This window comes from Myotis daubentonii, chromosome 9, assembly GCF_963259705.1.
Source record: "Myotis daubentonii chromosome 9, mMyoDau2.1, whole genome shotgun sequence".
Taxonomy (NCBI): Eukaryota; Metazoa; Chordata; class Mammalia; order Chiroptera; family Vespertilionidae; genus Myotis; species Myotis daubentonii.
Window position 1 is genome coordinate 25,784,054 of NC_081848.1, and position 26,238 is coordinate 25,810,291.

General features: G+C 42.2%; 1 protein-coding gene and 1 pseudogene across 1 annotated transcript in view; both read right to left on the reverse strand.

The window, feature by feature from the left end:
* Positions 1-26,238, reverse strand: part of FAT3 (FAT atypical cadherin 3) — a 520,423-nt gene that overhangs the window by 165,142 nt on the left and 329,043 nt on the right. The gene's annotated exons all lie outside the window — the stretch shown is intronic.
* Positions 5,910-8,936, reverse strand: LOC132241648 (cell division cycle protein 123 homolog; annotated as a pseudogene).

A 26,238-nucleotide genomic window follows, 5' to 3' on the forward strand; every position in this document is an offset into this window, starting at 1 on the left:
AACATAGCTATTTACAAATTGCGTATGTCTTAAGCACACAATTTCATCTCTGGTCTTTCATTTATCTTTTTTAAAAAAAATTCTACATATTTACAACTTTTGTTGATATGAATAACTTGTCTTCTGGTATGGGTTAAAATAAAACATTGGTGATCTCAAGTCTAAACTTTGATAATCCTTAGATTTCTAAACAAGACTACATGGAGTTAAAGCTTGGGAACAGTGCAGCAACATACAGACACTTCCTGATAGTGTCAGGGACTCACAGGCTACATCTAATGAATTTGAGGTGTTCAATCATTCTGGGATGCCACAGCTGGCCAGCATGTTCTCTCAAAGACCTACCAGCACCTTGAGATGTACAGAAGGTGACAGGGAACAGCAAGAATAAAAATAGGAGAAGAAAAGTAACTGGGAGACCAGCCTTAATGGGGGCCCTGGAGAGCACTCACAGAACAGCAACAGTAGGCAGCGAGAAGCTAGGAGCCTACAGGTGAGACAAAAGACAAAAAGGCATGGGACTGTGGCTTTAAGGACAAAGATAATCTGCAGCACATGTGAAAACAACAGGAAGGGCCCCTACAAAGATGAACACTGGAGACTTTAAAGAAAGCCAGCCCTCCTCCTCCACCAGGACCTTCTTGCCCTTGGTCTGCATGCCCTTGGTCTGCATGCCCTTGGTCTGCATGCCCTTGGTCGGCATGCCCTTGGTCTGCATGCCCTTGGTCGGCATGCCCTTGGTCTGCATGCCCTTGGTCTGCATGCCCTTGGTCTGCATGCCCTTGGTCGGCATGCCCTTGGTCGGCATGCCCTTGGTCTGCATGCCCTTGGTCGGCATGCCCTTGGTCTGCATGCCCTTGGTCTGCATGCCCTTGGTCTGCATGCCTCGGCCCCTGTAGAGCAACCACATCATCTGCAACACCTGCTGTGGGGATGACAACTCTATTCCTCTAATCTGTTCTGGCAGGCAGGAACTGCACTTCCTGTTTTACAAAATGTTTAATTACAAACCAATTAAAAATAGGAAGTTCCAGCTCTCAGGCCCTCCTCTCATTTCACACTACGCCTACTTCTTCTTCTTCTTCTTCTTCTTCTTCTTCTTCTTCTTCTTCTTCTTCTTCTTCTTCTTCTTCTTCTTCTTCTTCCTTTTTTTTTTTTTTTTTTAGCAGTGTTACATCATGGCTTTTTAAAAAAGCACTACTTTGACGCGAGCTAAATAACTAGTTGTGTAACTTTTATTTAATGTTTGTGTCTCTTGGTATACTGTAACTCCCATAAGTTTAGGAGCAATGTTTGTCTCAGTAACCACTGGATACCCAATTTCCTAGCCAGCGACTTTTGGCACTCGATATTTCTTTTTTTTTTGAATCTTTGATTATCCAGTTTGTTCTTTCTCTGACCAGATATCAGAAGAAAGCAGAACTGCCAAAGATCAATATGCTAAAATAAACAATGCAAAGCCAATGTGCTAAAAAATCAATGTGTTAAATTCACCAAAACATTTTTATTCTTGTAACTGTTTACAAGTTTAATGAAAATTCATTTACATTAGGTGGTTTTAATAGTTTCTAAAGATTTTAGGGAAATGACACTTTTTCTATTTTGTCTTAAGAGCAGCATTTTAAGTGAATGTTCATTTTGTTGAGAGTTAAGAACCTGAGTGACTTAGACTTCTGAATAGATTTAACATGATGATAAATTTGATCTTTTGAGTAATCCCATCCTATTTCTTTTATATCGCATTAGACAGTTTTCACTTTTCGGTAGCCTGCCCATTGCTACCAACTTGACATATTCCACTTATAGATACCCCAGTTGCTAGGGAATAACAAACGAGCTAATCATTTGAGATGGAATGATTTTAGACATTCTAGACTTCTTTAGTTGTTTTTGAATGTCATTTTCTATTATTTTAGAGTTTAACAATTCTTATATTTTCAATCAGAGAGACTGAGCCTTAATTTGGCTTCTGGCAATTCACTCGTTAAAATTTATTATATCATGTGTGAAGATGTTTTAGGCATCCGAATGTCTTCCATCCTCTATCATTAAAAATATTTCACATTTTAGGCATTTTATCATTCTTTTATCAATGGCTGAAAGGGCATATCAGCTTAAGATTTGCATTTCTAACAAGTAACAAAAAATTCACCATTTGCTATTGATATGGTTGCTCTGCAAGTTTCCTCAGCAAATTCGTATGCATGATGAATATATGGGAAATTAGTGTCATCCTCAATTGTGGTTGTTGACTATGAAATATACATTTCTGAATAATAAACATATTGATAAGAAAATTAAGCCAAATGTGACTCTTAGTTCTTAAAAAATTAAATATACTTAAAATGCTGGATACAGAAAAGAAAAAGAAAAACCCTGAATCAGAATTTCCTAGAAATTGTCACAGCACAGGCTGTGACAATTCCATTCAATGTGAAGTCCTGCAGACTTCAGAGTTGGTATTTTAGTAAATTTGGTAAAGTGCCTTAGAGATCTAGAGAGAGTTATTTTGGAGACTGAATAATCAAAAAATATTTTAAATTAGAAATTTTTAGAAATTTAAAAAATATTAACTGTCTGTTTGTAGAGCAATACTGAAGAGATGGAAAGTCTCCCCAGTGTAGCACCCTGGCTAGGCTTTCTCCATTGTTCCACTTGTGACTCAGTGGACAGAAATGGTGGAAAGGAGTCTCTCTATTAATGTATCAACCTGAAGATTATAGCAAAGAACAGAAATTTCTGCTTTAAAAAAGCTCTTTATAATCCTCAATTTACATGCTACTAAGAAACTGGCTTAGTACTTTTATTAAAAAAAAAATCTCAACTCTATCTGGGGGCAACAGATTATAGAATAAAAGAATCATTTAAGATACCCTTTAAGATGTTAGTCTTCTATAACTGTATAATCAGTTAAAAATAATCTCTAATGTAACAATTTCCTTCCTTCTTCTTCTTCTATCAGATAACTTGGAAGCAGGCATTTATTTTGATACCATCACACTGGAAGCTGTGTTTTTAGAAAATGAATGCCTAGGGATAGGAAATTAAACTGAACAGCACACTTTGATAAAGTAGTTGGGGCGTGAATTTTTCTGTTTGAGACCCAAGGTTGAACCTGAAGAGGTTTTTCAAAGTCGAATTGTAAAAATGTTTAATGGCTGTGAACAAAGGTCTTTGGTTCTGACATGGCTAATGTCAAATGTAGACTTGAGTGGTTTTTTAGCTTGACCTGGGCATTCTGCTCTCCACCTAAAAGGGGGAGACTTCTCTCTTAGGGACAGTTGGCAAGAGAATGATGATCTCATAGTTTTAACAAAGAGGTAAGATCATATTTGGCAATTTCCCACTTCCTGTTGATGATTTTCCTTTTGATGGGTAGCTTAACCAAGTGTGTATTTTATGAATGTATTTTCTAACATTAGTCAATAGGATGTAGGGTGTTATTTCTTACTCTTGTCTTGTTGTGTTTCTTGTTGTATTCATGTGAACGTTTTGGTCTACTCCCCAACTTTTCCCATTGCTGTGAGAAAAGTTCTAGCTAGCAAATGACCAGAATTAGAACATAAATCATGTTGTTGATTCTCAATAATCCAATGTGTACTAACCACAGCATAATTTTAATCCCATCAAGCGTTCCCCATGATCCTCTGGCATTAGATTTCTACCTAATGGTATAAAAATTAGAAGCACAAAGAAATACTTATGTTAGATAAATCTGTGGCAAAACTCAAAAACAAAATTTAAACAATTTTGGTAATGGTTGCTGTTATCCCTGCCACTTCCAATAAGGCAATTAACCCCAAACTTAATACATATGTAACATTATGACTGTGTATTTAACAACATCTAGGGTCAAATCATCTTCATTATGAAACTTACTCTAATTAAAATGAAAGTGGTATACAACACCTAACCGGATTCACATAGATAGTATATCATGGTGAATTGTAAAAACGGCCACGCAATTTCATAGCTCCCTGTATCAAGAAGAGAATTCTATTTCTATTTCCCCGGCTTTTGAATCAGGTCTGGCTTGGTGTTCTGGACTGAATGTTTGTGTGTCCCTCCAATTCATAAATTGAAATATAATCTCCAATGTAATGATATTAAAGGATGGGGCCTTTAGAAGGTCACTAGGTCATACGGATGAAACCCTTATAAATGGGATGAGTGCCCTTATAAAGAAAGACCAGAGACCTAGTTGGGTCTATTTTTGTGTGTGTGAGGATATAATGAGAAGTTGACAATTTTCAACCCAGAAGAAGGCTCTCACTAGACCCCCACCATGCTGGGACCCTGATCTTGGACTTTATCATCAGTCTTTGGACCTCTGTTATAGCAACCTAAGCTAAGACACTTGCTGACTTGCTTTGAATAATAAAATGCAGTGGAAGTGACATTGTGTGCATTCTCATTCTGAGCCTCAATAAGCTTTGTGGTTTCTGCTCATGCTACCCTTTAAACTCTGAGATCACTATGCAACCAAGTTAGAAAATAAGAGGCCAGTGGAGGAGAACAAAGCACCTCAGATGCCAGCCTGCCCACTGCCAGACATACAAGTGACTGTCCTAGATCAACCAACCTTCTCACCCGCTGACCACAATCTCCTGAAAAAGCCCAGCAAAGATCAGCCCAGCCAGAGAAGATAACAGCAACTCAGCAATCCACAACATTGTGAGATAAATAAAATGTCTGTTGCTTTAAGCCACAAAGTTTTGTTACATGAAATAGGTGACTGATGCAATTATGTTTTATATTTTACTAGAGGCCTGGTGCACAACATTCATGCACTGGGGGGCGGGGTGTCCCTCAGCTAGGCCAGTGCCCTCTCGCAGACCAGGACACCTTGGGGTCCTTAGTGCTGCTGAGGAGGCAGGAGAGGCTCCTGCCACCGCCGCTGCACTCGCCAGCTGTGAGCCCGTCTTCTGGCTGAGTAGTGCTCCCCCTGTGGGAGTGCACTGGTCACCAGGGGGCAGCACCTGCGTTAAGCATCTGCCCCTGGTGGTCAGTGTGTGTCATAGCGACTGGTCGTTCTGCCGTTTGGTCTATTTGCATATTCACCTTTTATTATATAGGATACCTTTGGCTCTCCAGGAGCAGTCCCTATCAAAATTGAACTCAATAAATACCTCACAATTGGCAGGATCATCAAAGATGCTACATTTTTATGTCATAAAATGGAGCCATAGCTACAGACAAGACAAAACTTAAAAAAACTTCTTGGGCAGTTGATGTTTACACCATCATAATGGTGCAGTTAATATTTGTTTCAATTGAAAGTTTATTAGGATTACCGATGCTTTTTATAGTACATGTAAATTAAACCATTCTTTCATTCCTTCACCAGGACAGTTCTTTATTTATTTTTTGTTTTTTAATAGATTTTTATTGATTTCAGAGAGGAAGGGAGAGGAAGGAGAGATAGAAACATCAATGTTGAGAGAGAATAATTAATTGGCTGCCTCCTGCACACACCCTACTGGGGATCAAGCCAGCAACCCAGGCATGTGCCCTTGACCAGAATTGAACCATGGACCCTTCATTCCACAGGCCAATGCTCTATCCACTGAGCTAAATCAGCTAGGGCCAGGACAAAGTTTTTTTTTTTTTTTAAATCAGCTTTACTGAGATGTAATTTAGATGCCATAAAGTTCACCTGTTTAAAATGTAAAATTAAATGTTGACGTTTTTTAATGTTTAAGATCTGTTTATTATGTTATTTTTACAAGTAGAAAAGTCCCTCTGTTTTCCCTCCAGGTTAATATATATGAATATAAAAAACAATTGATTTCCACAATGTTCACCCCACCCTCGTCCAACTGGGTTAATAGGAAGTTGTGAACCATAAACAGCCTCCTGAAGTAGCTGTGCTTTCCTCCTTAACTCAGTCTTGAACGCTAGCACCCCAGTCAGTCATCCTCTTGCTGATTTCTCTTCAGTTTAAGAAAATCGATGAGTTTGTGAACATCTTCCTGTGTAGAGAGGCCCACAGAGTCCTGGGGCAGTCGATAACTCAGAGACTGGGTTGAACAGTCACTTCACCGTTTGTGCCATGGAAAGCTGTAGAATCCTGCTCCAGAGCCCCTCCTTCCCTAAAATAATCTTTTAATTTTCTTCCAGATATTAGTTCTTCCCAAGTAAACAGCAGTGAATCTGTTACTTCACCCAACGGATTAAAATTGATTAGCCACACCTCCCCGTTACTGTCTTTATTATATCCAATACAAAGTCTTCATCTAAGAATTTATACTATCTGTGTTTCTTCAAGAAGTCTTGTATACATCTGAAAATCTCATCCCTTTGTTTAGAAATATGATCATAGCCTTGTGAGCAGTCCCTCTGAGAAATACCAATAAGCTTGTTTTCCTTGAGAAAATATCGGCACTCGGCCCCCAGTAATTAATTCACACCATTTTCAAAGCTCATATTCCATACCAGCATCTGAGGAGTCATCAGTGCAATGGACAACAGGCTGAATGAAGTCACAAGTGATGGAAGCAGAACTCCTGAGCAGTAAAAATATGTTGCTGAGGTTTTTAGATTTCAGAAAACGATTCATTGCTATCCAGTACTCATCCCTTGGGGTACTCCAGATAAGCTTAGGAAATACACTGCCCCCAGGGCATTGCTAGCTTCTTGGAGTCTAGTGGTGAACTCAGGAAATTCTGGTGCTTACGTGTGATTGTTTTCCTCATCCAGCCACTGCCTTTCTTCTGCCTCATCATCCCATCCAGCTGAGAAGCTGTTGGAGGAGCTTCTCTTCCTCAGACCACCAGAGTTCCCTCTTGGAGTAAATAATCCTTCACATTCGGAGGAAGTGGAAGAAGGACACTCTTGACGGGAAGGCTTAGGAACACAGTGTGTACCACGCAGAGAACTGACAGTGCAACACGTGCTCCTTCTAGGTCTTACACCACCTGCTGCAGCCTCTCTCTCTCCCAGCACCTTTCCAAGCCCACCTCTCCAGTGCCAGAAGCACTCACCGAGCTACAATGGCTCAAGGACTATTCTGGTCCACAAAGCATGTAGAAAGTGACAGAAAAGGCAGCAGAGGAGGAGAATCATGGGGTGTACTTTTAGGGTACACTCATACACTCACACACAGAGTTTGGGTCCCAGAAGAGGAATTCTCAAAGTGTTGAGAATGGGACTTTACGAAGCACATGGCTCCGCCCAGCTTCTCTCCTAGATGGGCTTGTACTGCCCAAAGGTAATCCTGTAGGGCTAAGTCAAGGTGGGGTCTAAGGATGCCCTGGGGGCACCTGTACATCCTCTTATAACTGCTCGGGGCTGTGTCTCATCAGTAGCGTGAGCTTCTCTGGAGACTGCTGCCTCAGATTCGTGTTTTCTTCTTTCGACTCCATTCCCAAAGTAGTCTTAAATGTTTTTTAGTATATTTATAAAGTTGTGCAATCACCAAAGTCCAATTTGCATCACCCCCAAAAGAGTCACAGCTTTTTACTTCATATTTTTCGAACAATAGCTGATAAGACCCTTTACTATCCCATTTAACTTGTAATAACATACTTCCTGCATTTGCTCAGGTAGACCTTATTGTACTATGTGCAGTGTGTGCTTGTTACTAAAGATATGCCATGGCATTTAGAATCCAGGACTAGCACACATAAATCCTCAGAGGATAGCAAAGGCTGAATTCAAATATTATTTGCATTAAAGGAGCTGTGCAATAGATTTTGAGTTTGAAGTCCTGGTGTAGGTTAATAATAATTCATTTTTATATGCAAAAACTTTATGTGAATTTAGATGGCTATTAAATAACTTCAAATTGCCATTAATAATATGGAGAAGAGTTAATTAAGTTCCAGAAGCTGGAGCATTGAATCAACCTAGAAACGGAGATGAAGAAAATGGGAAAACTAGATAGGGTTGAGACTTCTCAAAGTATCAGGAAACGCTTTTACCACTCTCTCACCCAGTGTACAATACTTTCAGATTATAAGTCATGTTTTAAATAAAAATATATCTCTAATTGTATGGCAAAAAGTGGCCAGAGAATAGATTCACTTTATAGAAACTAACTCTGTAGCTCATCTTGTGTATACCTATTTCTTAAAGAAAAGGTTAATTTGATTATATCTTAAAGTATTTTAAATTATAGGTTAAAGCAACTATATTGACAGTGGCTTCTTGTTTCATTTTCAGTGTATCAGCGTCCTAGATAAAAGAAGATAATCAATCCCATAGTTTCAAAGATGTGAAACTGCTCCTGGAGATCAATCAGTAAATATTCCACAACAGTTTTTAGGGCCTAAGCCGTAGGCACCATGTTAAGAAGTGAGAGGTTACAGATGAAAATCAACCTCTTATTCGACTTTAAAGATATCCTCTGGGATATCTCTGGAAAGTGGACGTGTTTCAAATTCTAGACCCTTATATTCTACAAGTTCCGGTCATAAATAACACTAATTAAGCCCCTATGGTATTAAAAAAACACTCAAGGAACAGTAATGCAACAAACATTTATTGTGCTAAGGGAGACTTAAGGGTGAATAATGCTCTACCTCTGATGGAGTAAGCTCATAGCATCACTCTCAGCTTTCCACCACATTCCCCTTAAACAGAGGAAGGACAATGGAAAGTTCAGTCTCACTCAGACTTTTTCCAGTGTGTCTTAGGAGGAAGGTCCATTTATTAATTACTAATACTAATAAAGTAGGTTTGAGGAGACTTACCAGAAAAAGTGTGTGTGTAGAGACATATATCATTAAAATTATCTCTCTCTATAAAACTCTAATATGAAAATAGACCGAATGGTGGAACAACCAAACAACTGAACAACCGGTCAGTATGCTGTGTGCATACTGTGTGCATACCACCAAGGGGCGCACGAGGAACATGGTGGGCATTGGCCGCAGCGAGATGGTGGGCAGGTGAGCAGAGGCGCCAGACCATGGCAGGGAGCTGGTCGCTGTCATCAGGGTGAGCCTCTGGTGGTTACTGAAAATTCTTTGCTCCCATGTGCTGTGGTCCCGTCCGGTGGTCCCACCCGGTGCTTGCACCTGCTGCCCATGCCAGAGCCACCGCTTGCATCCACTGCCGGTGCTGGCTCCGCTCACACCCGCAGCCAGCGCCAGAGCTGCTGCCCACACCCGCTGCCGGTGCCATCAGCGGGTGTGAGCTGCCACTGCTGGCCCTGATCACCCCTGAGGGCTTTTCCACCTCCCCCTGCTCCTGTGGGGCGATCTGGGCAGCAGATGCCTCTTGCACCAGCTGATGGTGCTGGCCCTGTTTACACCCACTGCTGTCCCCGGCCCCAATCGCTCCACACCATCAGCACGTGGGAGCAGTGGTGGCAGTGGAACAGAGCTGCCAGCAGACAGGGGACCAGTGTGTGTGTAGGGGGGCAGTGTGGGAGGGGCCAGGCGGGGGTGCGGAGGATGGGCTGAGACCCACGCTACCCCTGTGCCCACCACAGCCTAGCAGCCTGTAGTTCCTTTCAAGGTGCATGAATTCGTGCACTGGGCTCCTCGTGTATATATATAATTTTATATGTATATAGAAAAAATGGCAAGAGCTAGGGGTGTGAGTGTGGTAGGGATAACAATATGAGAAAATCTAAGCTAAGGGAAGCAACTAGTGTTCAGCACAACAGTTGCTCTATAATAGATGGCTAATGTAATAAAGGAGGAAATTTCCCAAGCCCCAGCTCTAAACTTGGAGATCCTGCTGCATGTTTCTTTCCTAGTGAATGACTTAGAGGACATTGTTCTGAGCAGCACCTGTACAAAATATTCAGAGACAGGGGGACATAACTGTGTGGGACGATAATGTCAAAAAAAATCAAGAACATAACGCTGTAAAAATATTTCCATGGGAAGCCAGTGTAACTTGATCCATGTACATGGTTTTCTGGCAATCTGACTTGATATGAAAGATATAGCTCAAAGCATAGAGAAGAAGCAAAGGCTAACATTCCCCAGCCATTCCTTTGGGGGTTTCAACTTATAGGAGAGGCAGCGCAAGCCACTCAAACTTAAGATCATTACAATTTACCTTCAGTGCACCTGTTCTCTGATGGGTTGGCTAAGCATTAGGATTGAGTACAGAGAAACTAATGTTCACTTGTAGAAGTTCATTCATACGCAAATATTTACTGAGCATCTATTGGGTGTCAGGTACTAATCTAGAGGCTGGAGATTCGGTGGAGAACAATATAGATTTGGTCTCAACCATTCATCACGCAGGTTATAATCTGTAGAGAGGGTAGAGAAATTAATAAAAAATAGGAAAAAAATTTAAAATATACTTTTAGGTGCTAAGTGCTATGAAGACACTTGCAATAAAGATTAAGAAAGAGTCTGACTCCCTTTTTCTGACTGCTAACAGCTTTCAGGCCCCACCACATGCTCTTCTCTCTTTGCTCCACATCTGGGCAGGTAAGTAGAGGAGAAAGCTCAGGTACTCCCACCTTCATGCTGGTAAGAAGTGCAAACCACATCAGCAGCAGCTCCACAGCAGGAACACGCACTTCAGCCCCAGCCCCAAGCACACGCAACCCCACGCCAGTTTCCTTTCCCTACTTTCTCAAGCCATTTTCGGACTAGCTTGAGAGTTTAGTCTGCTTTCTCCAGAAAGTGAATTATTCCAGCAACGAACCCTTCATAACCTTTTGGTGAATGTGTGGCATCATGTCTAGAGATTCAACTCAAAATTTGGTAGAAGGGTCCATCTCACCTCTGAGGAGTGACCCCATCATGAAAATGGGGCAAAGTCTCAGGATTAATAAGCACAGGAAGAACAGAAGCAATATCTTTGAGGGCCCCAGCTCAGAAATTCTACATGTTTTTTTCCGCTGGATACAACTGATGCTTGATCGCAGCAAGTTACCAAGCCAAGGTTCTACCTCTTGATGGGAGAAATTACGAAAATGTGTGGCCATTGTGACAGTTCATCTTGGTTATCTAGTTGAATACAGTTCAGCATCATCCAGTTCACCCTTTTCATTATAATGTCCCTGTCACACTGAACACAGAACCTGCATGTCCTAGGCACTGAAGGAATGGTTGTAGAAATGAACTAAAATCAATTTTAACTTAAGAACAACGTAATAGCTGAAAAATAGGAGTAAAAATAAAGTCTGCCATAAAATATTTTTTTTAAAACTCTTCTATATATGTTCATACAGCATATCATCCACATTTTTCAGTCATTTTAAACACAGCAGTATCAAACCTAGATCTGCAGTCCGGTGGCTGACAAAGCCATTCCACATACTTCTACTTTCTAATAACATAATTGGCCACCTGATCTGTAGGAGGGTGAGTCATCTGAGCCTCCTGACAGACCTGTGAGAGGGAATAAAATGGCTCACCTTCAGAAGTACAAGAGCAATACACACACTTGCATGTCAGCAAGGATGTATGTTAGCTGAAGTGCTGAAAAGATGCCTCCAGTGTAAGGCAAACAGGTATATTTATAGATATTACTGCTTTCCCTAGTCCTTAAAATGCCCTTTGGCTTTTGCATCCATCGAGCAAAATATTCACTGACTATGCTAGGGCTGTGCTAGGTATTGGGGACAATGAAACATGCCTTGTTTTTGCCTTGAAGAAGGAAATTAACAATAGTTGATATATTGCTATTGGCAAAGCATTCTGCTAGTCTCTCTACATATGCTCTCCACACAGCAATTAAAACCACCTAATGAGGTGCTATTATCTTCCCTCTTAACAGATGAGGATACTGAAAACTATCATAGATTACAAATTTGCTCTATTATCATTCAACAAATAAATGGAAGAATCTTGATTCAAAACACCTTGGTCAGCTTGAACCAAGACCCAGGCATTTTGCAGCCAGTAAAATGGGTTCCTCCCAGCTTTACAAATGTTCCATTGGTTTCCATTCTCTTAGAGAACATTAGACCACTACTACAGTCATAGAAGGGAAACCTCCCTCCTTTCCCTAAAGAATCTCTCTAGAGTCCATCTCTATACCATTGTGATTCAGTTGGGATGATGGATTTATCAGACAAAGAGGCCCTGGTGAGTGAACTGCCTCCTCCTCATGGTCACCTCCCAAGTACACATTCAGTGAAGAAGAAAATTAAAATACGTGGACTCTAAGTCAAACTCACCTGTGTGAGAAACACTGCAGTGGCCAGAGTGGTTGCAACATGCAGAGTCAAGAACTTTATGGAAATGAGTAAAACTAAAATACATGTATACTAGTATTTACAACAAAAAAGAAGAAACATTTTTCTTTCTATCCACCCCCCAGAAAATATGCTAAAGGGGCTTCTTTTTTTTGCAGAAGACAAGAATAGACGAATCCTGAGGTCATATTCTGATGGTGAATGAAAAAGAGATACTTAAACAGTTAGCAATCAGCATGATAAGCACATCATTTCATTTAGGAAGAATCACGAATGAAGCCAAGCACACTTACGAGGTCTTTATAGGTCGGCTGCTGAATATTAGCTTCTGACAACTGTGGGAAATAACTACCCTTGTGCCTCCCTTGAGTCTCTCATTCAGTCCCCAACTTTTGCACATTTCCCCACGTATCTTTCATCTTAGTGATATCCCCACTGTGTGTGATTGGGTAGCAATCCCCTCATACCTGGATCTGCCCTTTCTTAACTGGCTGGCTTGCTCTCAGTCCCTTTCTTACTCCAAAGCCCCCTTTCACTAGATACCAATAAATTACCTTTATATACAACTTCCATCATGTCACCATTTTGCTCAATAACCTTTCATTGCTCTGTATTTCCTATGGTCAAAACTACTACCTCATTCTCTCCACCCCCGCACTTATCTCCAAATCCTATTTCCCTTGTCATTTAGGCCAACCTAGTCAGTCTCCCAAGGGTGCCATATCCATCCCTGCATACTTGGATCATACATGTCCTCTTATTTTACAGGGCTCCTCTTCTTATCCAAGGCCAGATCAAGCCTCAAATCTTCCATGAAGTCCCCCTTGGTAAGTCAGCCTTTAATTCTTACAGGACATACACATTGTTTCTCACAATTGGATACATAATGTGATTACATTCTGTCCTACGGTTAATTATTGCATTAATTGTGTTATTCTGGTGTCCCAACTGTTTAAGAGCAACCTTGAGTCTAATCACTGTTTTATGTGTAGGAAGTAAGCATGTGTATGTATATGTGTGTGTGTATATATGTATCTGTAGTTACTTATTTACTAGGGGCCCAATGCATAAATTCATGCACCTTTAACTGTGAGCCATGAGGCTGTGGTGGGCACAGAGGTGGGTCTCAGCCCATCCTCCACACCCCTGCCCGGCCCCTCCCACCACGGTCCTGGTCCTGTCTGCCAGCAGCCCCGCTCCCGCTGCCACCACTCCCACGTGCTGACAGCGCAGAGCAATTGGGACCGGTGCCAGCATTGGGTGCAAGCAGGGCCAGTGCCGTCAGCGGGTGCAAGCGGCTGCTGCTGCCCTGATCACCCCTAAGGAGCAGGAGGAGGTAGAAAAGCCCTCAGGGGCAATTTGGGCCGACAGCTGCCACTTGCACCCACTGACGGCGCTGAGCGATCAGGACCGGTGCTGGGCACTGGCAATGGGTGCGAGTGGCGGGTCTGGTGCCAGCAGTGGGTGCGAGTGGGGCTGTTGCCGGCAGCAGGTGCGAGAGGCAGCTACGGCCCAGATGGCCCCTCAGGAGCAGGGGGAGGTGGAGAAACCCTGAGGGGAGATTGGGGCCAGCAGCCGCCACTCGAACCTGCTGATGGCACTGAGAAATAGGAACTGGTGCCAGGCACTGGCAGTGGGTGCAAGCGGGGCTGGCGCTGGTAAGCAGGTGTGAGCACCTGGTGGGACCACAGCACATGAGAGCAAAGAATTTTCAGTAACCACCAGAGGCTTGACCCGATGACAGCGACCGGTGCCCCGCCTTGGTCTGGCGCTCCTGCTCACCTGCTCCACCATCCCACCACAGCCAATGCCAGCCATGTTCCACGCTCTACCACTTGCTGCTGACGCTTGCCACATTCCATGCATGCCCCCTGGTGGTCAGCGCACATCATAGTGACCGGTTGTTCTGCCGTTTGATCTACTTGCATATTAGGATTTCATATATATAGATTGTATTAGCTATGGTCTGTTAACCAAATCTCACACCAAATATTTGCCTATTTTCACAAATAACTATTTACATAGATTTAATATCAAATTAAGTATTCCCACAGCATTTTATTACATTATCGATAAATTAGATTTTTAGCTCATTGCCCTATAATCCCAAATGAGATACAAGGAAAAGTTAAGGATTTTGTCAGGTAACCCCAACACTTTTCTCTTTTAAAAAAAGCAATAAAATAACCAAGACCCTGATTTTTAGAACAGCTGGGAATTTTCCTTCATGAATCATTCATTCATTCATTCATTCATTCAGCTAAATATTTCTAGAGTGCCTATTAGATGCCAGGTACTGTAGCAGGTATCAAGAACATTATGGGTATCAAAACTCTCTGTGGATAGTTTGTATTAAGCCAAAAGGAAAATTGAGTTTCATAAGAGAAATATACTATATATATGCAAACTGACAGATATTCCAAAGTCTACTGATAGCCGAATTAGGCTGAGGGACAAATTTGGTTTTTCTGACTTAAACACACACACACACACACACACACACACACACACACACACACACACAATCTTGTTCCAGCCCTGTTCCATTTCTATTTCAACCTCTACCATGGACAGACACAGTTCGATTGAGGTTGGTCAGAACTATTTAATTACCGTAGACCTATTCAATTTTTCCCTATTTCTCTTTTTTTGTGTGTTGGGGGATTATGATGTGGATGGCTTAGAGGTCAGAGGTTGGAAAAGCCGATACACTGAGCTTCTGAATTTTAGTGTGGGAAGTAAAGTTTCTCCGCTTTTTAATGAATTCTTGGCCAACCCCATGGCTTTGCTCCAAAAATGTTCTGCTAGAGTGGAGGATTATCTTACATGGGTCATTACACTTCCAAGCTCTAAGCCCCAGAATGGGCATTAAATTAAAATTCCCTGCACCTTGTAGGCAGCACATCGTGGCACTCAAAAGATGCAAAAGTGCTAAGTGAGTTCTGAGCAATAATATGATCACCACTGCATCTTTATTGAGTTCAATAGGATGCTAAGTACCATATAGACAGATAGTAAAAGCAGCCTCCACAAAAAAAGCAACAGCAATGGTCTTATAAGGACTCACTCATTCATTTGCTTTCGGAACAGACACTGTAACTAAACTTGTTAGAAATAGTCTCTTTTCAAAAGTATCCTCAAGGCTGTCTATCCCTTTTTGTTTGATTTAAAAGTGGCCGATTTTCTAGTTATCATGTATGAATGTTGCCATGTCTCCTAATTTCAAAATGACCATAAGAATGCTGTAGGCTTACACTGAAGAACTTCATCCTCTTGCAACTGGAAATTATGAATGGGGCTTTCTGAGACATCTTAAATAAATCAGTTGTAAAACATGATATACATACCATTATGTTTTTTTCAGTCAACTAACAAAATAAATGTTTTCAAAATTAATAACATGGCCTTTTTATACTCGCCTTCAATTTTCTGAAAAAAAGCATACATTTGAAAGCCAAAATAACTTATAATTTAGTCTAAAATTAAAGTGCAAATATTCAAAGATAAAACCATGAATCAAATGCCCTATTTTTAACAACTCTAGACACCAGCAGAGGAAAAGTTAAAGTACAATACATCCAATATGTATGTATAAGAACCAATACGCATGTGGGTGAGCACAAAGAATAACTTTGCATATACAAAAACTAATTGAATTTCAGAATCCTGACTTTCTTTATTTAAATGCCAGCCCATCAGGGTTAGAAGGGGGGAAAAAATCAAGCACTTTTGAGAAAATGGGTTATAAACTGTCATTGTTGAGTTTAGTGTTCTGACAACTTTGAAAGTAACTATAATGTAATTTCCCAAGTTGGTAGCTAAAATAATGGAACATCTGGATGCCATTGAAATGTATGACAATCAAGAAGAGAACAGTAAAGCAGTGGGAACAATGCTTTCCCTTTGATTATAATTCTTTGTGGTTTTGAACTCTGACTCCAAACCTGGGTTGTGGCAGTCCAGGGCAACTCCCTTCTCTAAGATTCACCCATCATTCCTGGTTTTATGAGTCCATCTCTGGGCCTACTATTGCTTCCAGCAGCTGTACTTTCCACTGGCTTGTCCTCCTAATCTGCTGTCAGACCTCATGCCTGAACACCTGTGTGAAATGGTAAGCAGCGGGCAGTGTCATATGTAAACTGGTCAGAGTGCTGATTTCAACCTCATATTCTGGGTCTGGCCTTGGGAAATACAGGCATCTCCAGAAAATACCATTTATCAGGCAACCACAGAGACATTCTATTCTTCTGAGAACAAGTGATCCTTGTGGATGACATAATGAAGTTGAACTATAGAGACAAATGAACCAGTTAGATTTGTCTTACCAACTGGCAGCCTCATGGATGGTGCTGCCTTCTATGGTTTCTGGAGTGGTTTTGCACTTGGCAGGTGTCTAACATTATATATGATGTTTGTAGAAATATCTGGGCACAGACCTACGTAGCTAACGCTCCTCCCAGATAAGAACTAATTGTAACTGAGTTGAGATCCATGTTTTCCTTCCTGGAGTCTGACCACAACAGGGAGGAGGGAAAAACATTTTTTTTTTTCAATCCAATCCAGCCAATACTTACTTTGAGTCTAATAAGTTAACCTCAGTGCCAGGAGGAAAACAAAAATAGTCATTAAGGACCTTGTAATATGAGGCCTCACAATAGACACATATTCATGAATTACATATTTCTTTACATTTTTACCCTCAAAAAAGGATATTCCATGGAAGCGTGTTATTTTTCTTGCCCTTCCTGACTAAAAGCCGCGCTCCAAGGTTGTCTGCAAGTGGAGTCACTCTGACTGCAGAGATGACTTATTCTTGGCGTGCACGCTAGTCTCTCTAGGGGCCCTTGTACTTCACGGCTCCAAGCTGAAACTGATGGGCACACGCAGGGGCTGCCCTTCTTCCTGCTCCTTCTACTTGCATCCTCTGTGGGGTCTGGCTTTTAAACATGGACAGCCATATGTGCCCTCTCAAAGACATGTCAAGCCTCAGCGACAGTTTGGGTTGGATCTCGTCCCTCTTTTTACACCACAATTTGTCACCGATACAGAATGCAGACAGCGATGCCAAATGCGAATGCCGCCTGCATGCCCACATTCGGCAAATATTTACCCAGATCTTTAATTTGGGATTTAATAGTCTATCATCTAATAGAGGATCTCTACGGCACTGTTTAGGGCTGACATTTTATGATTCTGTGGGGTTCATTTGCACTTTTGTGAACAGAAGCTTACAATGAATCATTTTGCCTTCAGTGAGAAAATGTTATAAAGTAGAATATTAATAGCTGCCCAATGCTGTTATATTCTACAGTGGAAGAGAGGGGAGTAGTTCACATTGTGTGTATAACCTTTAGCGGTCTATGTTTGCATATTTAGGTTACATGTTCAGGTTTCTGATATAGTTTTCCAAATGACATGCTATAATATGCAGGAGTCTTTTTCCCCAAGTGTTTCAGAGATGTTTCTTTCGGTTAGTGAATCCTCTAAGGAAGTCTTCATAATTCCAATCAAATGAAGGAATTTCACTCATACCTGTGAGCAGCCTGGTCAAGTGCCTGATACAACCTGTTAGATGACATCCTACCATGTCCAGGGTCTTTCTCCCAGCTGATCCACAGGCAGAAGAGAGGTTAAGTAAACACCCGGCTGGAAGTGGGCACCGAGCCCACTGCAGAGTGTGAATGGGGGACTGGGCTGTATCCACGCAATCTTCCAGAATAAGTGACAGACTGCCCATCCCTTAAGATCATTAAAAACCCTACCACATGCAATCTCACGCTACTGAAAAACTAACAAACTGAATATGAATTTGTTAATATAAAAAATGCCAAAAAATAAATTGACAAATGCAAAAGAAGGGGTTACAAAACAATATGCAGAGCATTATTTCAATCTTTTTGACAAATTTTATGCAGGATCATAAGTAATGCGTGAGCTTAAATACACAAATGCAAAGGGAAGTTTTGAAAGTTTATATTCCAAAATGTAAAAATTGATCATTATTACATGGGAAATTATGAGTGATACATTTTTTCAGAAACAGAAAAAAAAATTGCTTATCTCTCTCTCCTTTTTTTTTTTTTTAACAATGAACATGTATTCTATAGTACATATTTCTGGGACAACATAGTTACCCATTTCTAATTACCCTATAATTAGAAATAAATAGTTTTAAAATTCCTACCCTAAGCACTATGTAATTTCTAGAAGAGTCTTGAAAGAGACTCTAATTTTCTCTCTTTCAGGGAGGTGTATATACACATGCTTCAAACTGTTAAAAATTGAGTTCACTCTTCCTTACATATTGATGTCCTTGTGATATGACAGGAACTTTTAAATGAGTTGCTCCTGGAAGCATCATTTTTGAAGATGGGAAATGGTTTTGTGCACGTTATCAAAGCACACATCATGGGTCTGTCACAGCCTTGCACACAGAGATTTGTCATTCTTTATTGCGAGGTGGAGCAAGCATGTTCTGGCTACTGCTGATAGAGATGGAATGACACCCACTCTTGTAAAATGCTGAAGAAAACCCCACCATAGTCTCTAGCTGAAACCAAACAAGCCCGTCTCCAATTCCTGCCTTCCACGAGGATCTATGGCAGCCCTGACTCCTTGTTGGCAGGGCTATGCTGCTTTAAATTGAACTGCGGACATGCTGACTTCTCCACCTCATGAGCAGCGGCCCAAGGCCTTTCATGGTAGTGATGGAACATGTAACCAGAAGACTCGGCCAAGTGTATTCTCAAGTGGCAAAGAGGCTGTCCCCAAGCAATGAAGAGAAAAATGAAGCAATTTTGTAACCTATAGGACACCAAAAGTTGTTTTCACAGCATTCAACTTAAAAATAAGACAAGAAGCATGGATACGTGGAACAGAGATCTCAGAGGGGAGGGAGGAGCCTGGGTGAAAGATGGTGGAGGGATTAGCCAAAGAACATGTATGCATAACCCATGGACACAGACATCAGTGTGGGGAAGGCCCGGGGAGCGGGGTCAGGGGCTCGGTGGAGGTGGGCGAAGAGAGGGTGTGAAGAGGGACACCTGTAATAGTATCAACAACAACAACAAAAAGGAGCAAATTAAGTCCCTCTTTATATGAAGAAAGTTAGAAGACATCCTGCCTTTTCAGAACTTGGTGTCATTGATCAGCAGCCCCTGCTCCGGAGGTACTAGCTGCCTAATTTAAAGTGTCTGCAGGAAGCTTCTTAACGGGGCGATTAACGAGTCCTCAGGTATCTTTCAAAATATTGAGCTCTTTCTATTTTGCTTGAAAGTAGTACCCTAAAAGTAGATTTTATCTCAATTACATAATAGCAAAGCATACATTAGCACAGAGCTTAACCCCAGATCCCATTTTAAGATTTATCATCATATTTAAAAGTGTGTTGCAACAAGCCAGGAATTATAACACTTAAATGTGCAATGCACATGTAACCCGCCAACCCTCACAAAATCCTATAAAGAAGTTATTAGTGTTATTATCCTAATGTACAGAAGCAGAAATTGAGCTGGATGAAGAAAGATGACACAGCTGCGAAGTCTGCCTGTCTGTCTTCCAAACCTATGCTTTAACCATCTCTGTCTACACTGGCGGCACAAGATTCGACGGCTATAAATTTTAGATTGATGTGAACTTTTAAAGAACTACTATAATCAGGGCAGTATTTTAGGAGATGTTTTATTTCTTACTAAGTCAGACTGAATAGCTGTGTAAAATACATATATGGCTACAATAGAAATGATGAAATAAGCCAATTTATTACAGGTTTTCTCGGTTTTAAAAGGACTGATAGTATTTGCCCCGATATACCGGCCTATTTTCCTTGGCGCTGACTTTGGGACTCTCCTGCTTCATCTTCCATTCAGTGATCTGCCTCTCACTGACAACCCTCTCAGCATCTCACTGAACCAGCATTGCCACCAAATAGATGAGGCTGGTAGCCCCCAAATTGCCACCAAAGCAAGTCACTTGAAAGTTTCTGAAACAACAGCTCATTTGATCAAAGCTGTCTGCAGCGCAGGAGGCAAGCGAAAGGAGCTTTTCCTTTTCATTAGTAGGGGCACTTGAGTCGGCATCTCGTGTCCTGCTCCTGCTGCCGCTACATTTTTGTTCTCCCGCAGGCACACTCACAGTGCTCAACTGGGTCACTCACACCTGGTGCTCGGCACGGGCGTGGATGGTTTCTGAAGGGCCCAAATGAAATCGGACTGGACAGATCATCCCGCTGCTCAGTATGCTGCACAAAACAAACCAGGGAAGCAGCACGATGGCAAAAGTGGGAAGAGGAGCTTCAGAAGCGCAGGGCGGAGGGTCAGTTTAGCATCGCTGCGCTCAGGGGAGAGCCAGCCTGGCGTCCAGGATGTGAGATTCGCAATGGAGTTCAGGGATAAGCCATTTATGGGACCAGACCTGCAGGGTAAGAGGTTCTCCTCGACTCCTTCCCTCCCGACAGGACCCCACAGCATGAGCCCCGGAAGGAGCAGCACAGCACTCCATTCGGGAACCTTTCAGGAGTGGACACAAAAGCAGAGCCCTGGTGCCCAGCTCAACAAGCGGTGACCCGCCTGGAGCAATGATCACTGCAGAGTGCAAAAGCCGGCTCATTCCCATTTCCATGCTGAGCCAGGGAATGGCAGGACCCTCCCAGGTCCAAGGGAATGGGTTTCATTTACTGTTGCTCTGCTAATTAGGATTCACATTCAAGGGGGAGCAAGACAAATGCAACCTTGCACTACCAGGTAAACTAGAGGTGGTTATTTATGGCATCAAGGATTTATTCCAGACAATTCTCCTACGGTATGTGTTTGCCTGCAGATTGTTAACTTGGAGGCTAACCAGGAACACAGACAAGCAAGGTTAGGCCTGAAGAGCTGCCAGGGGGAGACAAAGCAGACAGGAGGCCCAGGAAAACTCTATGTAATCCAAGGACCCACAGCACTCCCCTGCCCTTCCCTGGTTCATAGCAGAGGGAGTGGGAAGACACCCTCAGCTGAGATCCGAACCAGGTCCTCACAGGCTGCTATTTCCAACCTCTGGGCTCATTTCTAATATTTCCCTGAGTCCAAAGGGGAACTCTGTGAAAAAATGTGGGTAAAAGAGATGCCACGAGCCCTAACTGGTTTGGCTCAGTGGATGGAGCATCGGCCTGCGGACTGAGGGGTCCCAGGTTCGATTCTGGTCAAGGGCATGTACCTTGGTTGCGGGCCCATCCCCAGTGGGGGGTGTGCAGGAGGCAGCTGATCGATGTTTCTCTCTCATCTATGTTTCTGACTCACTATTCCTCTCCCTTCCTCTATGTAAAAAATCAATAATATATATATATATTTTTTTTTTTAAAAAAAGAGAGAGATGCCACAAAACAAACTGTATTCTATAATACCTGTGAATTATTTTATTGTGAGAGGATTACATTATGAAGCAGGAAAGAAATCTTCCTTTATATCATATGTTGCAAAACAGAGGCTCATTTTAAAAAATGGAGGTGTCAACATTAGTGTAAAGAGATCTGGCATGTGAATCCTACTTTGCTACTTTGTCTGATGAAACCGGGCCCACCTGTTTCCACACCTGCCCCTGGCTGAGCCTGTTTAGAAGGGCAGGTGAGACCCTCCATCCTCTCCCTCTGTCCCCACCACACACATGCTGCTCCTCTGAATTCCCTGCCCAGCCTTGTGGGCATCTTGCGCTCTCTGTTTTGAACAAAGTACCTTTGAGAATTAATAATTTGTCTTGAAAAATTCGTGTGTGTGTGTCTGATTCAGTGTTCACTCTTTGGCCAATTGGGAAATACATCTGCAATTCACACTGCTGGGAGGATCTCACAAAGGATCGCTCTTCAGGGCCCGCACCAACCTGAAGTGTTCTGCAGAAACTGGAATGACAACTTCATGTGAATGTGCTTATGTATGTGTGTGCACACACCACTGTCACAACTACTGCCACGGCCACTCCTGACTGCCCTGCTGACACCCTCTCCGGGCATGATCCCAGACTTAAGAGAAATGTACTTCTGGGAAGAGCTTCATTCACGAGCTAGAACACATCCCCTGGGTAAAGCTGGAGGGTTTCTGGGCAGGAAACCCTCAGTGAGGACTGTGGAGGAGGCAGCGCTCAGAAAAGCAGGCCCTTGGAGCAGTTAAAAGCCAAGGCAGGCCCTGAAGGGGACTTCCATGAAGGTTTTAACTGGTAGCATGGAGCCTGCAACATGGAAATAACCGTATTTAGATGGTGGTTTTATCCCCTTGGACTGTAACTGTGGTTGCCTCAGTCCCTTTGGAAGCCTTGCGAGATGGTTGCGGAGAAGCGAGGGGCAGGCCGGGCCAGAAAATGAAGTCTGGCTTGCTGTAGGAGTTTGCTTTGGGTTGCCATAACAGAAGGTAAAGACTGGGTGGCTTACATGACAGAAATCCATTTTTTCATCCTGGAGGCTAAAAGCCCGAGGTCAAGGTGTGGACAGGGTTGGTTTCTTATGTGGCCTCTCTCCCTGGCTTGTAGATGGCTGGCTGTCTTCTCCCGCTGTCTTCACATGATCTTCCTTCTATATGTGTCTGGTCCACATTACATTTTCTTAAAAGGACAGCTATCCTATTGGATTAGGGCCCAACCGAAAGGCTTGATTTTAATTTAATTACCTTTAAATAAAATTTTAAAATTGATTTGAGAGAGAGAGAGATTCATTGTCCTACTTATTGATGCTTTCATTGGTTGATTCTTGTATGTGCCCTGACTGGGGATCAAACCTGTAACCTTGGTGTATTGGGAGGATGCTATAACCAATTGAGCTACCCAGCCCGGCCTAATTACCTCTTTAAAGACTCCAAATAAAGTCCCATTGTGAAGTACTAGGGACTAGGACATCTACATATGACTCTGTGGGGAGGTACAATTCAGCCCATAACATCTGGTCTATAGTCATTCTTCTGCTGGGGTCCAAGCTGGTACTCACAGTGTGGGCACAGCATCCTCTCAGGTGGTTCCCAGCAGCAGACAGATCCCCTGTCCAGAGCTAGGTGCGCAGTGAAGGAGAGAGCAGTAGGTACTGAGGAGCAGCTGAGGGAGTGGCGAATGGACAACCAAAGAGAATAAGAGAAAAACCTCGTCTTTCCAGACATGTGTATGCTGATCCCTCAGCACCTGGTAAATCTATTAGACAATGACAGTGGGCAAAGATGACTCAATTTGCCACATTTCAATATGCTGATGGATGTGTAGGACCGTATCCGTTCTATAAAGAAGGAAGACCTATACTGGGCACTACAATGAAGTGACGGTGTGACCTTGGACCTTTCTCTCTTCTCTTCTCAGTTTCTGCATCTATATAGTGGGAGAGAAGCAGTTTGGATGATGTGAATGAAAATCAGCTACTTGATTCCAGGACACCAGCTAACTGTAGTAGCTCATGAATAACCAACAGTTTTTAAAAATATATATTTTATTGATTTTTTTACAGAGAGAAAGGGAGAGGGTTAGAGAGTTAGAAACACTGATGAGAGAGAAACATCCATCAGCTGTTTCCTGCACACCCTCTACTGGAGATGTGCCCACAACCAAGATACATGCCCTTGACCGGAATCGAACCTGGGACCCTTCAGCCCGCAGGCCGACGCTCTATCCACTGAGCCAAACTGGTCAGGGCATAACCAACAGTTTGGTCTCTTAAAGACCTCAGTGTGAAAGGCAAATAGAAAAACAGTCACTTTGGTAACAGAACCTTACTGCCTACCCTTATGCCAGGCCCAGAATAAGCATTTGATAAAGCTTTTAAGACAGGAGGGGAAAAAGTGAGTTTCCATGAACTTAATTCAAGTTGATGCAACATGGATATGAACAACTAAGGCTTGAAAAGGCATGGGCCTGGAGGTAGAGACCTGGAAGAGAGGGTGCCATGCTCTCTTGGGAGCTCTGGAAAGCAGAAGTGATGCCCAACTCTTCTTCTGAGTCCTGAGCCTGTGACAGGTGCTGTTTATGTGCACATACATCCATCTTTTTTTGAGGGCCTGCTGGTACTTCTTGCAAAGTTTTTGAGGGTGTCAGAAAGAGGAACCTAATGAGAGAAACTTTCATTTCTCTCAGTTAAATGATCGAAATATGGGCTTTTTAATGGGTTGAAATAGGCCTGCGATTCTTCAGCACCAGAAATTACCATCATTTCCAAAGCAGATGCTTATCAAAGTAAGAAACCACTAAGGAGTGCACTCACTGAAGAAATCAATTTGCATCCTAAATCAAGGAGGAAATGTTATAAAAACTTAGCAAAGGGCAGTATATTTTTTCCCTCTCAGAAAATAAAACTGTAAAAAGGGATGATAATTTCAGACAGGAAGAGAAAACAGTCACATGAGATGCCCCTTACCCAGGATAATGGTTATGGATGAGTATGCGAAAGGGACAGAGACTAGGTAACTTACATTCCTATAGATCTAGTGTACTCCTCTGTAATGTGTTTTGCTACTTATAACAACTGTGCTATAAAACATCACCACATTCTCTTGGCTACTTCAGGTTATAAGCACACAGAACATCATTTCTCGCCCTCTGTCTTTATACGGGTTCCTGGGTCTTGTCATCCTCTTTGATTTGCAAATAAAATAATCTCTCTGTTCTCTTATCAGAACCATCCAGCCCTGAACAGAGAAACATTTCAAGATCAAAAGGGAGGCAAACTAATACTCTTTCAGCAAGCAAGATAAAGATTCACCCATAATTAAGCCAGCAGTATAGAGTTATTTAAGTGGACATATCTTTTAAGAATAGTCAAACTGCTATAAGCTATTCATACTACTGGGCTCAGTACTGAAAAGAGAAAGGGAACTGACAAGGCGTTTCCTGAGGAAAAGGAGAAAAGGGAGGAGGTTGAAAAAAGGGAGGCACAGAGGATGGCTCGGTAGTGTCTCTGTGGGCCAGGCCCTTTGTGCAGTTCATCCATGAGGTCGGGTGATTAACTCCGTTTTACAGATGAGGAAATGGAGGATCAAAGCAAATGGAAAGAGGCAGGGCCTTCCCTTCCATTCCTTCTGTGTCTGAGTTCATGCACTTTACAGTATGCTAATACCCCCTCCATGATCTCATCTGGGGGAAAATAAAGGTCTCAGATTAATCACTCAATCACGGGGCATTATTGAGTGCCTCCCATTTTTCAGGTATGGGTCTGGCTGCTCTGAATACAGAGATGAGAAAAGCATTTGGTGCTGACAACAGCCACCACCATTCAGGGAACACTTACTGTCTAACAGGCAGCATCCTGAGCACTTTTTACCTGTCATTTCATATACTCTTTCCATCAATGCTATGTTAGGCATTGTTACAGATGAGGAAAAGGGGGTTCAGAGAGGTCCAGTGGCCTCTCTAAGCTCTGTGAGTAGCTCTAAAATAGCACCACGGGCCTACCTGAATGTAACATCCAGGCCTTCCCACACCACTTCCATTGACTAGCTTGATAAATCAAGTTTCAATCCCACAAGGAGTTTAAATTTAGGAGGTGAGGAAACAATCTGTACAAGTGATTATAAGAAAGAGTTAGTGCCTTTATTTCTTTATTTCACAGCTGCCATCTCTGATAATGAGGTAATCAGGGCTGAAGTCACAACCACTAAGCTAAAATGTTAACTCACTATTTACTTTATGCATCCATTACCAACTTCTTGCACCTATTTGCTGGGATTAGGCTTCTACCTCCACTATCATCATAATTGGCTATAAAGTTATGTATATGACTTTGAGTAAGTGAGCTGAAAATTCCTGACTTTTGCATTTTATGGGAGGGAGAGAAGATCAGACCAATTATTTTCACATAACAGACTTCCAAATTAGGCAAGAGTTTAGAGCTCAGACTTCACCTAAGAAGTATAAGCTATACTTGTGAATTTTTCTACAGTTCTTTGTTCTTGCTTTTTTTGCAAGTCCCTTGGATTCTGTTAATAACTTTCCTCCTATAGTCAGAGATTTAAGGTGAATGCTTACAGACTCAAAAACCCTTACAGCCCATACATGGTCAAGCTAAATATCTTAAATCAATGTACAGGCAGACACCCAACAGTGTAAAAAGTGCCTACTATCATAAGGATTGAAAACTACAAACAAATCATTAATGTCCTCCTGGTTACTTATTCATAAGAGCACCT